Raw genomic sequence first — 19,518 nt, 5'->3', positions numbered from 1 at the left:
ACAAGATGAGAGCTCTGTCTGTGAAACACCTAGCACGTGGCTTTTTCCTAAAGTAGGGCAAGGATTCAAAAGCCATATGGACACAGTTCTGGGCAAGGTATCCCTGCTTGAGCTGGGGACTTGCACCATGACCTCCAGCGGTTCCTTCCAACCTTAGCCATTTTGTAATTCTGTGAAATGCTGTTAATGGACTTTCAGCGTGCATGCACTGGTCTTTGGACAAATACTAAGAGGCAGATTGCTGTTAAAATACCAGCTTTGTAGAGGTGATATTGTGGTAGGAGATATCACAGATTCAAATTCTACTAGCCAAAGCAAACCATCAATAAATAAGATTTTGGTTTGACCAAAATTTCACAAAGGCCAGGGTAGGGGAGTCACTACTTTTGGGGAGAGAATTAAAATAAGTTAAATGTGAGCCAGTTTGTCCTTCAACATCATTTCAAAATTGAAACCATTGGCACATCTTTATTTTTATTTTTAACTTGGAATTAGCGGCTGAATACAGTACCAATCAGAAACAGATGAGATTGCCCCCAAGCTATTAAACATGTATGTGTTTTTATGTCTTTTATTTTTCTGTGAGTTTTTTAGTGTTGGATATTTTGAGTGGGTTTGGAAAACGTAAAGCAATGCTGGCCCCATCCCTGCAGGGCAGAGAAGAACTTGAATTTCATGTTTTCATGACAGTGGGAGTAGCAAGTCCCTTCCCTCCAGAGTCAGCTTTGTGGGTGGACTGCTGTAATATGCTGGTAGGATATCCAAATTACTCCCCTTGTATTGTGCGCTTTGTCACTTGTAAAACCATGTTTCATTCTTGCTGTGAAATGTAATTCAGAATAGAGTGGAGAGGAAGAGAATCTTTGGCTCTTAATTTATGTACATAAGTTAAATGAAAGTGCTCAGGACCAGCTGCTTTGCTAATTTAGCTAGCCAGCTGCCTCTTGTTGTCTGTATCAGCCTGGTACTCGCCCATAGAGCTGGTGCCCATGTACCCATGGGCTGATGCTGTTGTATATCAACAGCCATCACCTCATCTGTAGGGATGGCTGCTTCTTCTGTAACACATAACCCTGGTGATACTGCCCAGTGATCAAATCAAGCTGAATGTGTAAGTTCAATATTGCAAAATAACTTTGTCTTCATTTTATTTATGTCCTTGGGTTCTGCTACACAAGTCTATGTCTGTGCTCTCCTTCTGACGAGGTTATTGATCTTTCAGTGGAGTGACGGCTTCTGATAACCACCTGCCTGAATCAGCTCAAGCGTCAACCAAAGAGCCGTTCCTTGTACACAATGGTTCTGTCATCTCAGCTACCAACATCAGCAAGTTTGAGTACTCTGTGTGCTTGGTGCTGTGTGGATGTGTCTCCCTCCCTAAGGGAGCAAAGGGTTAGTTGTGGTCTTTTTAACACAGTAGGTTCTTAACTGAAAAACAAGCTAACAAAGCTGGGATGCGTAGAAGTGCACAAAAATGCTACCCTTTCCCCATTTATAAATGGTTTATCACCTATAGTAAGTGCTTCATCATACAACATACCATAAAGATTGAAGAGTATAATAAAATGTAGGAGCCATGACTTGCTTATGTGGAAACGGCCAATGCTCGTCTCTGCCAAGCTTCTGCCAGCGGGGGAATGGGCTTGAGCACTGATGCTTCTGGAGGGCTGGTGCCTCTCAGGAGCAAGGATCTCATCTCAAGATCTGGAATCCTGTCTTTTGTAAGGTATGCAGTTATTAAGTTTGCTTGTAGGCAAAAAGGATACATAGTAAGCAAGTAGTACATGTAATAGGCATACTGCCTGTCGTACCTGCAGTCTAGTTTCTTACCCTTTACCCCCTAACCATGTATTAACTGTATAAAAGACCTCACTGGCTTTTTGTAGCTGAAAATAAGGGACAGGATTTCCTACTGTGCTGCTGCGTGTTCTTCCCTATAGCTGCAGAATACACAGGCTGCTTCTGTTCTTACCCATCCAAATTGTACAGTGGTTGTTTTCCATGACGTGTCAGATACAAATCTTCTCAGGCTCCAGTGTCTCAGAAATAGGGTAGACTACGGGCAACGTGGCACAATGATAAAACCAGAGCATGAGATGGGGTCAAGTGGAGGGAAAGGAGGAAGAAGGTCAGGGAAGAAAGGCTGAAGCAACTGTAGTCAACTGTAGACTTGAAAGTCTAGTTATGGCCAAGAGACCTGCTCTGGCTGGCTGCACTCACACCTCCACACTCCATGCTGTGGGATGGCTGTTTTCTCTGCTCCCTCTCAGCAAGCTCAGAGCCATCAGCTGGAGGAGCCAACTCAGTGGCCTCCATGCCTTCATTTTCCAGAGGGGCCACCTTGGTGACCTCCACTTTGTCATTTTCCAAAGGGACAACCTCAGTGACCTCACTATCACTTTCCTGATTGTCCACAACCATGGCTGCAACATCATGTTCAAGATTATCCACTTACACAGCCTTGACGCCGTTGTCTGGAGGGGCCATTTTTGCAGCCTCATCACTGTCATCCAGAGGGGCCGCCTTGGCTCCTGCTGACATCAGGATAGGTCACAAGGATAGGTGCCTTTGACTCCATCATCTGGAGGGGCCACCTCTACACCCCCAGTGCTATCATTTTCCAGAGGAACCACCTTGGTGACCTCCACACCACCTTTTATAGGAGGGGCCACCTCTGCCTTGACATCATATTCAGATTGTCCCCAACCACAAGTTCGGTACCATTCACAAGAGTGTCCACCTCCATAGTCTCCACATAGCCATTTTCTGGGGAGTCTGCCTCCCTGGGCTCTTTGTTGTCATCTGGAGAATCCACCTCCCTGGGCTCAAAGTCATCATCTATAGGATCCACCTCCAGGGGCTCTTGGTCTTCCTCTGGACAATCCACTTCTTGTGCTCTTGATGATCCTCTGGAGGATCCACCTCCATCACCTTGTCATCATCCTCTGGAGGATCTGCTTCCCTGGGCTCTTCATCGTCATGTGCAGGATCCACCTCTGTCAGCTCTTCATTGTCAAACAGGGACAGGGCAGTTTGAAGGGCAGGGCACGTGAGAAGGTTGGGCACTCTGACACTGCTCCCACACGGCTCCATACCATGGGGTCCATCCCCCAGGAGCAAACTGCTCCAGCATGGGTCCCCCACGGGCGGCAGCTCCCCCCAGGCCCCCTGCTCCTGCGTGGGCTCCTCTCCACGGGCTGCAGCTCCGGCCCGGGGCCTGCTCCTGCGGGGGCTCTCCACAGGCCGCAGCCTCCTCCAGGCCACATCCACCTGCTCCACCGGGGGCTCCTCCACGGGCTGCAGCGTGGAGATCTGCTCCGTGTGGGACCCATGGGCTGCAGGGGGACAGCCTGCTCCACCAGGGGCCTCTCCACAGGCCGCACGGGAACTTGTGCTGCGTGCCTGGAGCACCTCCTGCCCTCCTGCTGCACTGACCGTGGTGGCTGCAGGGCTGGTTCTCACCCCTCACTCTCCCAGCTGCTGTTGCACGCAAGTTGTTTTTTTTTTTTTTCCCCTTTCTTAAATATACTCCCAGTGATGCCAACCAGCATCGCTTACTGGCTTGGCTCTGGCCAGCAGCAGGTCCTCTGTGACGTGGGGCAGCTGCTGGGCTCTGCTCACAGCGGCCACCCCTGCAGCACCCTGCTACCACACCCTTACCACGAAAACCCATTACATTAGGACATGTGGGAATGCCAAAAAGGTGCACCGGAGAGGTTCAGACTGGACAGTAGGAAACGTTTCTTTGCCATGAGGGTGGTCAAACACTGGAACAGGCTTCCTAGGGAGGTGGCTGATGCCCCATGCCCATCGGTGTTCACGAGGCATTTGCGTAATGCCCCCAATACTGTGCTTTAATTTTTGGTTGGCCCTGAAGAGGTCAGGCAGTTGGATTAGATGACCTTTGAAGGTCCCTTCCTTCCAACTGAACCGTTCTGTTCTGTTCTGTTCTGTTCTATTCTAAATGTGGTTGTAATAAAACATTAGAAATTGGGGAATGATTTAGCTGGTGCACTGTAACTTGAAAAGAAAACCCCAGGAACTTCACATTTACTCCAAACTCCTGAACTTTAAGCAGCTCTGTACCGCAGAGGAGATTTAATACTTTTTCTCATTTTGATGCTATTGTGACAGAACACTTTTCATATCGTCTGAGCCACACAGGAGTGTGAAATGAAGATGGCCTTTGAGATTATAGAAAACTGGAAGTGGAAATGAATTCACTGGAGATAAGTTAGTTCCCGTGAGTCTTTTTATAAAAATGTTTCTCTCAGCCTGTTAAGATTATCGGCTGCTATGCCAATTGCCTGTGATAACACAGGAAATGAAAAAATCATGGTAAGAAATCTCCAGCTGCTTATGAAGCCTTTTTTTTTTTTTACCAGTCCTACACAAACCCAGGGAGCAATGTACTCCGAGGAGGATTGCTCAGTCTCTCGGCAGCACAAACATCACTGTGGGTTGTGCCGCACTTGGTACCTGGGTAAGGGAAACAGTTCTGTTTGTTATTTTTTTTAATGTTCCTAATCTGAGAGATGTTTTTAGTAACAACCCAAAAAAACATCAGGTAACAAGTTTACATCCCTAGTCTCTGTGGCTAGTGTCCTGTGTCCCCTCAGCTGCCTGTTGGCAAAAATATGTTTGGGAATGGTTAGCTGAAATGTACTTTCAGCTCTTTTTCTTACATCTCCAACAGAAAGTCACCTTGTTTGGGTCTTCTGTAAAAGCAGCTGTTACCATATGTTGTGAGGGAAGGACTAGAGTAACAGAAAAGCGTGTGTTTGAGCTTTGGCCTTTCTCCATCTACTCTTTGGTGCAGCCAAAAACTTGAGGGGCTTATCTCTGGAGCTCCCCAAACACATCTTTGTGCTTTTGTAGAGAGTTTCATACTGTAATCTCTAGGTGTTTATACAAAAGTGGTGTTGCAAGCACGGTTCAGCTATATGGATTTCATGAAGCATATAGGGAACCTCCTTCGGTCTAGTTCCTCCTCCTTCGCCCCTGTCCACTGTCTCAGCACAATAATGAGGAGTTTCCCTAGAGATTTCCAGGGACTGCAGTCTTCAATTACTCGTTTCTGTACTGGTTGTAAATTATTGGCTGATAATGAAAACACTTGGCCTGTGCGTTGGGCTAGTTGAACGAAAGCAATACCAAGGAGAGCCTTTCATGCCATAAAACTAGGAGCTGTATGGCTTTGTTTGAAATGTGTTAGGTTACGGGTCAGCAGCCTGCAAAACATTCTGACCTAGCAGCTACAAGGGGTGTAGCTCGTTCAACTTAGCCACTCACTTTTCAGAAGATTTTGCTTTCACTTAGGATTTTGTGCCATATCCATCACTGCAGTATCTTCAGACCTTTCTCGCATTGGTAATTACACACGTGCTTAGATCTCATCGGCCAGAGAGCTAAGTATATCCTTGAGTGATCTGAATAGAGCTGGGAATACCCACATGCCTGAACGCTTTAATAAATGGGATTAACCACGTGGAATATAATCCATCCTATAGCATTTGCACTATGACAGTTCATCTTCGATGCAGTGGACTATCAGCAACGTTAAGATAAACTATGTTTTCGTGACACCATCTGTACCTTTTCTCCATTCCTGCAAGCCCTGAGAGTGCTCTTAAAACTGAGGCTGTTCGGTTCATTGGCTGTGTTAGAAGGCAGACATAATGGACAAAATTGTACTCATTTCCTACAAGTTTTGAGTGATACTTCCGAAGGAGTCGGGTAAGGAGGAAGCTGCTTTGCTGTGCTGCATAAGAGCTGGGGTTTGCTGGGGGTAATCCTTGCTGCCTTACTCTCAGCAGAGGGGCCCTGGGGGCCCTGACTTGTTAACCTGATGGTGCAGAAAGTGCCATGGGAGAGGATTTTGGGGGAACCTGCAGGAGACTGACTGACTGTAGCTCCATGTGTCTCTGCTGTGTCAAAAGGGTCAGCCCCTGGCCCCCTGGGATGGGCTGTTGGGCTGGGTTCTGCTTCCTTTCTCGCCTGCCAAAACAGCTGATTCCCAGCCTTCAGTCTTTCTCACAGTGGCTGAACATGGTTTGCATTTACACATACAGGGTACTAAAATATCACTTCACCAGTTTGTCTAAATCTAAGGTAGTAGCTTTACATCCTTAGCAGATGTAAGAGTGAAAGGAATAAGTCACAGGATAACAAGTTTTCTTGGGAAATGCAAAGAAAATGAAAGTGGGAATAGAAAGCACTGGCCAAATAGTAACTGTGTTTACTGCAGGTTGACTATTTCTTGTTCCTTTGTCTGGAGATCTGGTGCCTGCCTATGCCACTGCCAAAGTTTGGTAATTTACTCTGAAAGGTATGTTATATTGCTACAGGTTTTTTTCATAAAGCAACCCTATAATGCAAAGCTGCTCTAGCTTCAGGGTCGTGATCTCCTCCATGAGATTGTTCGTTTGGTCATAAATGGAGAGAAGCTGTTAAGAAGCACCTGCACAGTGATTATGCTATGGAAGAAACCTTTCTTTGTACCTTGAAGAATATGTCTTAGCAGTCTATACAGCAAACTTTCCAATAACGAGGAGGGTTTGCTTTTCTTGCATTCCTCCTAAGAAGTGTGAATTGCAGTGTGTGTGCACCCCAGAGCCGCTGTCAGAATGACCCATTGCGCGGTGACTTGAAGACGGCTCCTCTGTGCCAGGGAGGTGTGCGCCTGAGGAAGTGCTGCTTTTTGCATTGCTCTTCTAAACATAGATGCAAAACCAGAAAGAAGGCTGGAGTGTTACGGGTGAAATTTTACGAAGAGACAGTATTAAGCAATGCAGAGCCCATCATTTTTGACAGTTATCAGAGTCGCTGCTGACTCTGCGTGTATGCGTCATGCTATGTGAGAAGGTAAGATAAGTCACCTGCTGTAGCTGGTCCCAGCCAGAAGGCAACACACTACCGAACTTCGACTTCAGGTTCAGTGTCTGTTTCTTCTGCAGCAATTGGTCTGCAGGTAAGAGTGGTCCTTAAACACTTTGTCTTGTTCTTACCTCACATAATCTTCTGCTTTGCCATATGGAAAGAAAAAAGGCATTTAGGATATTCCCTAGTAAGAGACCAGTGAATGTTTTTAATGGTCCTCACTTGGATGTCGCTCCAGTGCTGTGCTAGACAAAAGAGAACAAGGAGCAAAAGCCGTAAAGGACCTTGCGAGTGCTGCCAGCTGCTGGCACAAAGGGCCACTTGGCACATCTCTCTGTGCAGTCTACACTTCATATCTTCTTCCTATATCCTTTCACCTCCTCGCAGCCTGATCTAGAATACAGCCACATCAAACCAACACTTATTACATTTCATTGCACACTCCCCTGTTCCCTTCTTATCTTTTACCGCAGTCCTTTCTTCTCCATGGCCATTGCCCTTCAGTCCTCACTGGAGGAGGCTGCATCTGGCTGAAATCCCTGCCAGGGGCAGGGACAGGGACAAGCGTGGCCCAGGAGGTGATCCAGGGCTGGGACAGGCACTGTGATGTTCTTATCGCCTCCCAGCACCCCGTTGCCAGTCGTTACTTTTAAGGGCAGAAATTCAATAATGCAAATAAGATGGAATGCTTATGACCATATTTGCATGTTTTAACATGCATTGACTTTGTTTGAATGAAAGTTATAAATGCTTTGACATTGAGCCTGGCAAGGTTGTGGCGTGAAACAAGCCGTAGAGGATGCTCTTGGCTGGAGCCAGCATCTCCCTGGGCTGCAGGCCAGCCAGCCTTGGCTGCTCCAGCTTGGTGGCACCCAGAGCTACTCTGGGGCTGAGCTCTCTGCCGTGTACCCTTTGCCTGCCATTATCTGGGGTTGCTTTGCCTGAGGGATGGGGAAATAAATAAAAAGAAATAAAACAGGCCCTACCTGCTGCTTCCGTGGCTCCTGCTTCTGCATTTCTTCCTCCGACTCCTACCTGTAGCTGGCTGTGCCTGTGCAGGGGCAGAGTGCCCTGTCCGAGGGACTTGGCAGGGTGCTGGCAGTGAATGTCCCCCTCTGCTCCTGCTGGGGCTGCCTCTACTCCTGCTCCGGCCAGCACGGAGCAGCACGCGTGCTGGAGCCCCTCTCATTCTTGTGCAAGCTCGCCATCATGCGCTGAGGCTTATTTGTTCTTGTGCATGTGTTGAGGGTTGGATGCAAATGTAAACTGCTGTAGGAAGACCAGATTTCTCAAGGACTGCACACAAGTATGAAAACCTATTTATACAGTGACGTAAGGTTATTGTAAGATTGCCCTGAGAGTCCTTTTGAAATTTTGGGCGTTAATGTGCAAAGTCAGTACAGCACAAAGTGGAGTCATTTATTCACCAGGAAAGGAAAATTCCTTGTAGGGATAAACCCAAATTTGTATCATTAGCACCTTTTTTTCTATTTTCTTGTGCAATGTGTTACTTTTACTCCTGGGCGGCAGGCTGTGCAGGCCGGTTCCTGTTCGTGTGGCACGGGACAGCAGAGGGCAGCAGTATCCTACCATCTCCCCGCATTAAACCCGCTCCCAGCCGAGGAACAGGGCGGGCGGGGTGTGCTGCAGCAGTGCCGGAGGGGTGCCCGTGCAGCAAGGAAAGCTGCGGCGGTGCTCGTCTGTTTAACAGACTGAAAAGTCCTTCATTAACTTTGGACCCCAGGAATCTGAGGGTGCTTGCACTGGGCCTGCAACGAATTGCCAGGGTTTGATAAATAGTGCATTTCCCTTCTGCTAACACTGAAATCCAGCTTGGAGAAAACGCTGTTTGCAGGCTAAGGCTGACTGCTGGCTCTGCTGTTGTTTCTTGACAGTTATGACAAAGCCACCAGGTGGGGGTAAGATCCCTTTTAGTCCTGTCTTGGATTTTCCTTCCAGGGACTTCTTGGTCTGGGTCGCATCAGTGGCAAGTCCCTGCTAGGCCAGCCAGCAGGCAGGGCTCCGCACGCTGCGGGCCTTAGGTGGCTGCGAGAGGTTGGCCATTTCTGTTGGGTCCCCGCGGACACTGCGACCCCAAGCACATGGCGGTACTGGGCTGTAGGGTGTGGTGTTTGCATTGGAATAGCCTGGATTTGGCAGCTTCTAAGGGACGGATTATTTCAGACACTTCTGATAGCATATAATTATTTTTTTTTCAGATAATATGGAAATTCATTATTTTAATTTTCCAAAATCTCTATTATCAGCATTACATCTTTCTTAGAGTCTATCAGTAAGCTGTGTTTTAACCCAAAGTCCTTCTATATCTCTTTGAATAGAGCTAAATGCCCTAAATTGCACAAGGCTATTGCATTACATTAGGGAAGCATTTCCAGTGCTTTTTGAATTATCTCTAGATATATTTCACTTTTAATATGAGCTGATGCAGATGTCCTTTTCCATAATATTCATAATCAAATGTCCATCTGGTCAAAAGAGTATCGTGTCTCAATAAACATAACCTGCTGTGGTTATTACTCGGGGTTTGTCTAGACAACATTGGCAGAGCCTCCTTGTACCAGGTTCTGTTTAGTGGTGAATGAAGTTAGGTATTTTCCAGTCCATATTATTTATATATACATATATAGTATCTAGATGAAGATTTCAACTCTTGTAATGGGAGAAACAATGAGTTATCACCAAGTGGAGGTGGAAGGCTTAGCCTGATATTATTCCATCTTATTTTTATTTCTTGAGCCTCTAGCAGAAGGGTATAAAACCATCATTTCCTATTTGCTTCTCCCTGTTTCTCAGAATCCTTCCAACCACAACGTCCTCCTTGAGCTTCTTTTGCTGGAATGATTTGCATATACTTATGCTTTTGCCCCATTCCCCAAGAAATCCTTTACTTCGTGAATTCTTGTGCAGATGTTGCTTTCTGTGTAAATATAAATGGAAATAACAGAAATGTGAATTGTGTAGCAGCTGCCAACCAGAATAGGGCCACACACACAGGCTGTGAAACAATGGTGAGAAGATGCACAGCAGGGACTTGGGAAGAAACTTGTTGTGCCATTAAATTCTTCTTGAGCTTATAGTGTTTACATTCTCCTTTTCAGAAGATGGCAGATAATACCTACTTTTGGTATTAAAAGCAAAATCACCAAATACCTCTTATTTAGTGTCAGCTGCCAAGTCCATGTATCTTGTCATTCCTGAAGAGTCTAATGAGGGAAAAATACTCTAGAAGTGCACAAAAGAATAATGTGAAACAAAGTGTTTAATGAAGATGGACAAAGTCATGACAGATGTTATGGGCTTCTCTTACATTAAGTTGATCTCTTCTCAATAGAAGAATAGCACGTAGCCAAATATCATCGTGGGTCTGATTGGCCCTACTGTTCATAAATTCAGATCAGGGTTGGATTCTTTGCCTTAAAATCTTATATAAGAAATCATTTCGCTAGGCACGGTTTTGGGAGGCTCTCTGTGCAAAGTTAATAAAGGAAAAATAGAAAGTAGATTTTTACTGCAGTTGTTTCAGCAGCCCAGCGTTACGCCAAATGAGGAGGTCCCCACGTTTGCACTGCGATTCTAGCATGGAAAGGCAGTAGCTGAGATGCTTCACTTTAGGCCACCAACTTTTGACTTGGCTTTAGACCAACTCTTTTGAAATGCGTTGCTGGCTATAGCACAGCACAGAAATGTCCCTTAACTTTAAGATTCCCAGAGTTTGCCTTGCTCCTCCTCTCACAGCTCAGCAGGAGTTTGCTATTTGCAATAAGCTACGCGATGGAGCAGCCCGACATACCCTGTGCAGTGGAGGATGCGCTTCTCTGTCCCTGGGGTTCACTGGGTCTCTTCTCCGGGTTCCTGCAAGCAGTTATCCCAGAAAGCTGTGGTTTTGCTCCTGAGGAAAGCAGCTGTAGCAGCAGATCTTCCTTCTCACCACCTCCCTTATGACAGATGATGGCACATTTTCCACACTCGGCTAAAGCAGTGAAAACAAAAAAGCAGCGAGGAGTGAAAATGTCCTCGGGGTGCACAGCATCGCGTACCTGGCAAGCAGTGTCACTGCTGCTTTCCCACGTACCGAGCACCAGGTGTGTGGGGCCGTAATAAAATCTCAGGGGCAGAGTGCCGAGCCTGAAGGCATTTTGTTTCAGGACCTCTATCTGAGTCTGCGGCCGAGGAGCACTCCTCGGACTACCTGCCCCTTCCCGTTTCGGTGACAGGATTGCTGTCCCCTGCGTGGCAGCCCCTGTCACCTCCCACTGCCCACAGTGGGGCAGCGTCCCTGCTCACCGTTAATGGATGTGACAGGAGAAAATACTTCCCTCAGGCATTTTCTATCCAAGTCCCCTGAAAAGAAAACTGTCGGGAGACAGATACACTAGTATTGCTGTAGAAGCTCAGCTGACTCCGCTGCATGGTTTGAGGTCCAAACACTTGCTTCCACTGTAGGAACAGAAGTTGGCCATGTGGCTGGGGGCTCATTACCTTTCTTCTGTGTAACAGTTTGATTAATAGTGCACAAAAAAAATCTTTCCCAATCTGCTTGTCCCAGTCACGTTGTTTTAAGCAGTGCTGGAGTGCTGTGTTGCATCGTGAAGCAGCAGGGAAGGGAAGCTGAGGAAGGGAGCAAGACTATTAAGAGACAAAACAGTAGTCTATAATCAAAAGAAAGTTAACATTTTATATTTTACGCTTTGACAGTGCAACTTTTTATAACTAAATTATCAGGATTATCAAGAAATTATCAAGGAAAAGCTATCTTAATGATCTAAAGGCGAGGAAAAAAGTAGTCAAATAATTCATCATACTGCAAAAAGTTATTTCAGCTGTAATGGCTGTGACATTTTTCAGGGATCCATTATATATTTTCACTTCTTAGTGACAGATTTTTGCTAAGTTTCAAACTTAAACATTTGTATTCTGTTTTCTTGCAGGTAAGTCTGGACTGGTCTGTTTGAACTGTGCAGTTTGGGAATGTAACTGAACAAAGTAAGCCTTCTTCAAGCTGTCGCAGCCTGTTAACAAGGTCAGAGTGTTGTCTTTATTTCTGAGCTCTAATGCTGTAAATGAAAATGAAACTGGAATGGAGAACGTAACTGCAGATCCATATAGATATGCAGACACAAAGAAATCTTTCTTATGTCAGATGTGAATACCACATAACAAATGCATGTTTGTGAGAATTATGCATGCTGCTGCTTCTCCAGTTCATTCTTAAACCGAGAGTGGGTGGAGATAATATGAAATATTCAAGTTACTGATGCCAGAAAGGGTAATATAGCTTTTTATAATATTTTTTTCAGTGATTTCTAATTCAGGCTTCTCTAGTTATGTCAGCTTAGATGGTACAAATTTCAGTCTCCTCTTGAACAGAGCCAAGTTAACAGGTCACGTGCTGAAAAGCTTACTTTGTGGATCGTTCAGAGCTGGTTGTCTTTTATTAATCAACTGGCAATAGGATCTTGCTTTAAGTCAGTAAGATGCAGCTGTTGAACTGGCATGCTTTGCTTCCTACCTAAACCTCGCTCTGTGACAACTCCTGCTAGCAGTAAGAAACCTTGACCTTGCAAGCTTCCTTGCATCGGAATGAGCGGACTTTGTTGAGATGTTGTTATGTTTATTGTGTTGGAGTTGAAAATGATTTTCTTTGAAATTTTCTTCCTTTCTCTTCTTCTCCCATTATCTCCAGGAATAGTTAAATTCATCTCTCATCAAATTCAGGTGTTGGCTTTCTTTTTGAAGTATTGTCTGGGTAAATCAAACTATGGCTTCTTTAGATGCTCAAACAATGTTGTCCTAATCTTTGATTCCTATTTTGTATTCCAGCAACAAAAACCTTTTTGCAGCATTTAGGCACACTCATGCTGTAGTATCTGTTCATATCAGTGTCATCGCAATGCTAGTTAGCAGGGCAGTTCCTGATGGTCAATATACAGAAAACGGTACACAATGCAAGTTCTCTTGCAGTCATTTTTGAATCTTAAACGTGTTCACTTTCCAAATACAGATTTTTTAATATTTCAGCTGGACGCTTGTAAAAGCTTCTCACTGTCCTCAAGTTCATTGATTAGTTCTGCACCACTCTGGATTTTATGCGTTTGGTTATCTCATCTCAATTGCTGCTCAGATCAAACAAATATTCTATATGAACTTTTTTATGCTGGTCTTTTTTCCTTTCCTTTCCTTTCCACTTCTGCTGACTGATGTTAAGATTTTTTTAAGATTTTTTTTTTTATCAACTGATAAAAGGGGCCATATGTCCTTCTCAGATATATCACCACTACCATTTTAAGGATGAGATAACAAGGGAATATTTTCCCCTGCTAGTGAATGCCTCACTCCTGGAGTGAAGCCGAGATTTTATGTGGTGACAAAATGTGTCACTAGATTCGCATATACTATATTTCTGTCTCTGAATGACCCATTGTTTTGTAGCAGCTACTGTATTTGTAATGTATTCTTCTGAAAGATTAGCATGGCTTTGGTTGTGCTCACCTGTTGCTTTAGATGTATTAGATGTAACTTCCTCAATATGCATTCACATCCAGTTTTGAACACCTTCTGGCTACCAGTGTCATACCTTAGCTTACTCTCTGCCCTTGGTATAGAATAAACGATTCACAAAGAAAGGTTTCACTTTGAGTTCAACTCTTTCCAAGCCTTTTGATTCCAACTTTCCATTTTTGGTTTAAGAAAAGGTTTCCAAAACCTGGGTTAGCAGATTCTTTTCCTCCGCAGCAGTTGATCAGCCTGTAAAGCACGTATGTACCACTGGTTCTGTCATTACAGGCGGAACCTTTCTGTGCCTTTTCTTACACAACATTCCGAACCCTACCTTTGGTACCCAACTGTACTGCCCCTCGGCACTCCTTAGATGCCCTTATCACTCTGCCCGGGGAGTCGTGCACAAGGAGCAGTCCCCACATATTTTAACCAATTTATTCATTGCCTCCAAGAGTGATAAGGATCACTATGAATCAGGCACATTGCACATTATCAATGGGAAAAAATAAGCTGTAGTGTAACAAGGCCATGTAGTATTTCCTCATATTTTAAGGCGCTCTGGAACTATTAATGGGAGAGGGGTTAGATGTGAAAGAGCCATCCATCATGTCTCATTGCAATAAAAGGCAGGCTTGTATTTCAGCATTTCTGTTTGAAATGTATAAATGCCTCTTCCAAGGCTTTTTAGATGTAAGCATGTCAGAAGTTAATAGATGTGACTATGAATACTGATAAATCAAAAATAATGCCTTAAAAATAAACATCTGATGTAATCTAAGTTATAAGTGGCATTTTGGAAAGAAGCTCAGATTTAAAGAAGTGCACAAAAAAAAAATAACCTTCTGTAGAGCCACTGGAGTCAAAATTAATATTCAGGTCACAGCATGCAATATGGTCCTTACATTGACTGCCAAAATGATGCTGAGGGGTTTAGGAGTTAAGGTAAAAATGACTGCTTTTGAAAATGCAGTCCAAATGTAGCTATTGTTTACCCCCGTATATCTCAGAAATCAGCACCATGGTAGAATTTAATAGGGTTTAGAATTTCATTTTAAAAAACATACCTCTTCTGTAAGCCTCTCAAGAAGAGCTGTATTCCTTTGCTGCCCTTGGGCTAACCTTTAGCATACAAACTAAAATATTCTGCCTTAAGCAAACTGAATCCTGAAAAACAGAAGACTGGGGTTGGCAGCCATCTTCAGCAGTAACTCCTTTGTGTGGTGTCAGTAGAAAGCTGCACTGTAGGTTTAGACCTTGACAGGCCTTGAAACAAGGAGCATTGGGAGTATGTGTACGTGGGATTCCTTTGTGGGAAAGCAAATTGTTATGGGAAGCATTACCCCAGCTCAGCTGGTGGGCTGTGCTCTGAGGATCGATTGTGGTATTGCACTCCAAAATCTGCTGTGACAGCCTTTGGTTTGTCCTTTATACCTTTATGCTGATGGCAAAATCCTCATTGTCATTGTTTCAGTAAGAAGGGGAACAAGTCGGAACCTGTTGTTCCTGGATAAGTGTAGGCAGGAGAGGCTTGAGATGAGACTTGGTCCAGCAGGTTCTTGGGATATCAGCAGTGGGAAAGCAACAAGCCTGAATTGAGCGGAGAGGAGAGGTGAGGTGGATTCCTACTTTTGAGATAGTTGTAATTTTTGTATGAAAAATGAGTAAGTTTATTTCTTCTGTTTAATATCAAAACAGTATTTGTAAAGGCTATATTTATTCATAAAGAGAATTTTGCTGCTCAGTGGTGGTTTAACCACTGTGTACTGCAAGTGTTGAGCGCTTTTCCTTTTACTACAGGTCTTCAGGTACCCACGGGTTTGGAGACCGTGCTTGCGTTCATGCCTATAGACTTCTCTGATTTTGAATAAAAGGAAATATGAGATAGAATTGTTCGCTCAGCTTTAGCCACAGAGTCAGGATTTCATGCTTTTCCTACTGTAGATTTATGTGTTTGGTAGGCTTGGTCTTGAAAGCACCGGTATGATGCAAGATGCTGAAGAACAGAGTACTTGAAATCTCTGAGCAGGCTCAGCCATTCCGGCCCTTGAAATGTCAGTCAACTCCCCGGGGCCTTTCTAGGTGGAAAACCGCACTGATACCCACTGAGGCAGTGCCTCAGCAGTAATGCGGCAGTGGAAATGCTTTGCCCTTTAACCTTCAGCTGAAATATAAAGTAACCAACTTTAGCAAAGAAAAAGAAAAAAAGAAAAAGAGAGGAAACCTCAGGCTACTTTTGGTTTTCAGCTGCACTTCAGTAGCTGCTAAAGCAGCTTATCTCCCATGCAACAGAACTCCTATCTGGAACCAAATGCCTTTCCACACAAAGTAGAGATGCTTAGTGCTTCGGAGTTAAATGGCTTAAGTTTGGTGTGAAATAGACTGTGTAGGAGAAAAACAGGGCACTTTTTTGGTGGTAATGTTTTGCTTGGTTTTGTTTTCTGGAGACTTGTTCCTATCTTGCATTGCTTTGCATTATTTCTCAATGTTCCTTTTCCTGGGAGACCGTACAGCGGCCTTCCAGTACCCCCAGGGGCCTACAGGAGAGCTGGGGAGAGACTCTTTGTCAGGAGGGTGTAGAGATAGAACAAATGGGAGTGGCTTTAAACTGAAAGAGGGTAGGTTTACATTAGATACAAGAAAGAAATTCTTTACTCTGAGGGCAGTGAGGCCCTGGCCCAGGGAGCTGGGGGTGCCCCATCCATGGCAGTGCCCAAGGCCAGGCTGGATGGGGCTGGGGGCAGCCTGGGCTGGGGGAGGTGTCCCTGCCATGGCAGGGGGATGGAATTAGGTGGGCTTTAAGGTCCCCTCCAACCCAAACCATTCTGTGATTCTATGATAACAATTTGTTCCTTGTGTCACAAATAAAAAAAATAAATAGAAGCATCCTGACAAAAGAATTCTCCCTGAAATCACTTTTCTCTTTCTCTCTGTATGTTTCTACCGATGACGGACAGAGGTACGTACATCAGGGTTCCCAGATAGCCACTGATTTATGAAGCCCACAACATGGATCTGGCAATAACAAGTGTCTGAAAGACAAAGCAAGTTATTCTTAAGATTTCTGTTAAGTAATTTATGTAAAAATTGGAACTTTCTGTTGGAACCCCATTTTACCATCTGTTCTTCAAATGTTTTCTTCCCTGAGGTGTAAGCTGAACGCTCAGCAGTCATTTCTGTATTGGGGGATACACAGGCTTTTAAAATAACTTCTTTCTCAGTGCACGCACGTGTATTAAATGCCACGTCATGAAGACAGACACAGCTCAGTTCTTGCCAAACTCAGAAACAAATCTGGTTTGTTCTGATGTTTGTCATGAAGTACAGTTGTAAATACCTGTGTCCTTCTCAAGCACTGGACAGGTTTTACAGAACTTCAGTCCCATTCACAAGGGGACTAACGTTACACCAGAGTTTGTGAGGGGAAAAAGACTTCCTATACTGGGATGACATTTATTTAGTTCACAGCACCATTGCTAGTCTTCTGAGGAGAATGGATGGCACCTCATAGCCCTGGTGCAACACTATCCCCTGAAGTTAAGCCATAATAGGAATGCAAACCCTGCCAGCTAATTGTGACGGTGCCTTCCTTCCTGACAGCAAGTTTAGATTCCCTCCAGAAATACTAAATCAGGTAGTCCCTGGTTTGTTAGACCTCCTCATCCTGCTAGCTCAGCTTTGCTTCGGGTAGGTTCCTGTATTTCAGATCTCTTTCAGCATCTCTAAGTCTGAAATTATCCCTCTCTAAAAAGGTGGAAAATAGAGTATGTAAGACAAAAGATTTTGGTGCCACTGTCTCCTGCTTGGCAACATCCTTACAACCAATGGATATCGGCGACGTTTGGAAACGATCCCATTACTGCCCATCTGCTTTCTGGTTCGGTCACAGTGTCACTTCCAGTAAAAATGGAAAACACTGAGGCACAGCTGCACGTGCGCTCATGCCGCTCAAGCTGTTATCAGTGTCTGGATCACCAGTGGTGTGCTTGCAATAAATGCAATATTTTGCCATGGGGAAAATGTGTAGCAGTGTACAGACAAATGCTGCACACCGAGAAAAGTGTTGTGCCTTGCACCTGGAAAGCGTGGCCATAAGGCAGCCTGTTTGTGAAGCCTCGGGCAGCAGGTAGGTTGGCCACTTACTGACAGTCTCATACATGCAAAACATCAGCTTCGATCTCTTTAAAATTTGTCTTTTCTTGTGTAGAGGGGCCCTAAAAGACAATGCATCTGTTCTTTTCCATGGTGCAGCATATTGTCTTCCATGAGTTCAAGTACCCCATCAGTAACGCATTTCTTCTGTAAGCATCTCCCTCTGGTACTGCAGTGTGCAGCTCTGCCTATAGCCCTGTCATGTTTGTCTCTCTTCCTTCGTTAGAGCCATTAACAGGTGAGTAAATTGCCACTGTGATCCAACATTGTGACAAAACATGATTTCCTTGGTCTTTACAGTTTTTCTAGATCCTCTGGTTGCCTGTATGTATCTGTTGGAGATCACTAGAAGTGATCTTCTATTGTTGGATTTGGTCTGAGATGAGAAGTATCAACAAGCCTTACACATTGACATACTTAGGTGCTTCAGAAAAGCTTGGTTGTTGATAAGTGTCTTAACTATAAGCACCGTGTATGGAAGCACTACACTTTGCCTCACCAAATGCAAAAGATTTTTGCTCTGAGTTAACAGTTTGTCTGTAATTTAGCCAAGGCCAGGAAATGGCACTTGGCCTATCAGACAGGTATTAGTGCCGCTAGAGATGTGAGGCCAACCACTGCTTTGGGAGGAGAAGGTGGGGTTTGTGTTAGAATTCAAGTTAACCAGTCCATGACAAAGCAGGGGAGCTTGAAGGTAAATGTGTCACCCACTGTGCGGCATAAAAGCAAGGCTGCAGAGTCCCTGCAGTTCCCTGTCCTGCGTCTAGCCCAGTGCTGTTAGGTTACACGAGGGTTGTGAGTCCATCGGCTCTCTGAAGCCTGTTGAGTTTGGTTTTAGAAATGAGAAAATCAGATTTAGTTCTCTTTCCTTTCCTGTCACCTTCATCCTGTCTGATTCTGGTGTCTGTTTTGAATTAAATAAATACTGTGTGTTTTTTCAGTGACAATTGCTGTGCTAAGGACTTTAGGAAAACGGGTGCTGTTACATGGTTCCCCCGTGGGAAGTGGGGAACCTGAAGCTGGGGCACCTTGGAGGTGCTGGGGCACCTTGGAGGTGCTAGGACACCTCGGTGGAGCTGGGGCCTGGCCCAGCAGCAGGCAGCAGCGTGTGCATCCCGAGCAGCGCCGGGTGGCCGAGGCAGCAGCACATGGCTGTGAGGAAGAAGAAATCTCCTTTCCTTGTGAACGGGTGTAGCAAAGAGATCCCAGCCTGCGGTGCTGTGACGGGGAAGGTTTGTCTAAGCCCTCAGGTGCTTGTGTTTGTGACAGGAGTTTGTGGCAATAATGAGGGTTTCAGTGCTTCCTCACATCTCCTTGTTCACTCCTGCGAGCTGCCTCCGAGCAGCAAATGTGGCTGCTCAGAGTAACCCCCAGGGAGAGCGCGAGAGTGAGGAAACCCTGAATGATTTGCCTCTCTCGTGCCTTTAACTTAGAAGTTAATTCCTTGTCAACTTCTGAACTCTGAAGACATGATTTGCCTTCCGTGTGTTAAGAAATTGAACAGCTGTCATTAGAAAAAACAGAAACATTGTCTTCATAAGGAATTATTATTCAGTACAGAATATCTTAGTTATTTGCAGTCTCTTAGGACCTAAAAATAAGCTACCCTAGTTAGTGCATTCTTTCTGGGAGACTGATAGCCTCTTTTTCCCTGCAGCCCCGTACCAGCAGTTGGCACAGCAAACTATAGCCCAGTTCCTCTGTAAGGTATGTGTAAAGCAGGGTTGCTGACAGTGTTTGCACACTTTTCATCTGATGTTCATAGAGAATGTTCTAGGGGCCCCGTGTCATTCACTGCTCTGTACCAAAAAAGATCAAACACTGCATTCAGGTTTCCCCCACGCTGGAGGGACGTGTGTTGAGCCTCGCTGCATGGAATTAGGTCTTTCGTTTCCCTGGGATTTTGTTCAGGCATCTGCAGCAGAGAACCTCCATCGCACGCTCCCACATTTCAAAGCATGCCTCGCGCAG

The 19,518-nt window shown here is 45.0% G+C and overlaps 1 protein-coding gene across 3 annotated transcripts in view; it reads left to right on the top strand.

Annotated features, from left to right (window-relative positions):
- The window catches only part of KCNIP1 (potassium voltage-gated channel interacting protein 1), a 256,038-nt gene that overhangs the window by 101,718 nt on the left and 134,802 nt on the right, over positions 1 to 19,518 (top strand). The window contains exon 1 of one of the 3 annotated variants that reach the window (XM_083798243.1): positions 11,857 to 11,920. The exons of the other annotated variants lie outside the window; for them this stretch is intronic. The gene's annotated coding sequence lies outside the window, so the exon portion shown is untranslated. Of the gene's footprint in view, positions 1 to 11,856; positions 11,921 to 19,518 lie in introns of those variants that run through there. 3 annotated transcript variants of the gene reach the window in all.

This window comes from Anser anser (genome assembly GCF_964211835.1).
Source record: "Anser anser genome assembly, chromosome: 14".
NCBI classification, from domain to species: domain Eukaryota; kingdom Metazoa; phylum Chordata; class Aves; order Anseriformes; family Anatidae; genus Anser; species Anser anser.
This window is presented reverse-complemented; position numbering and strand designations above follow the sequence as displayed.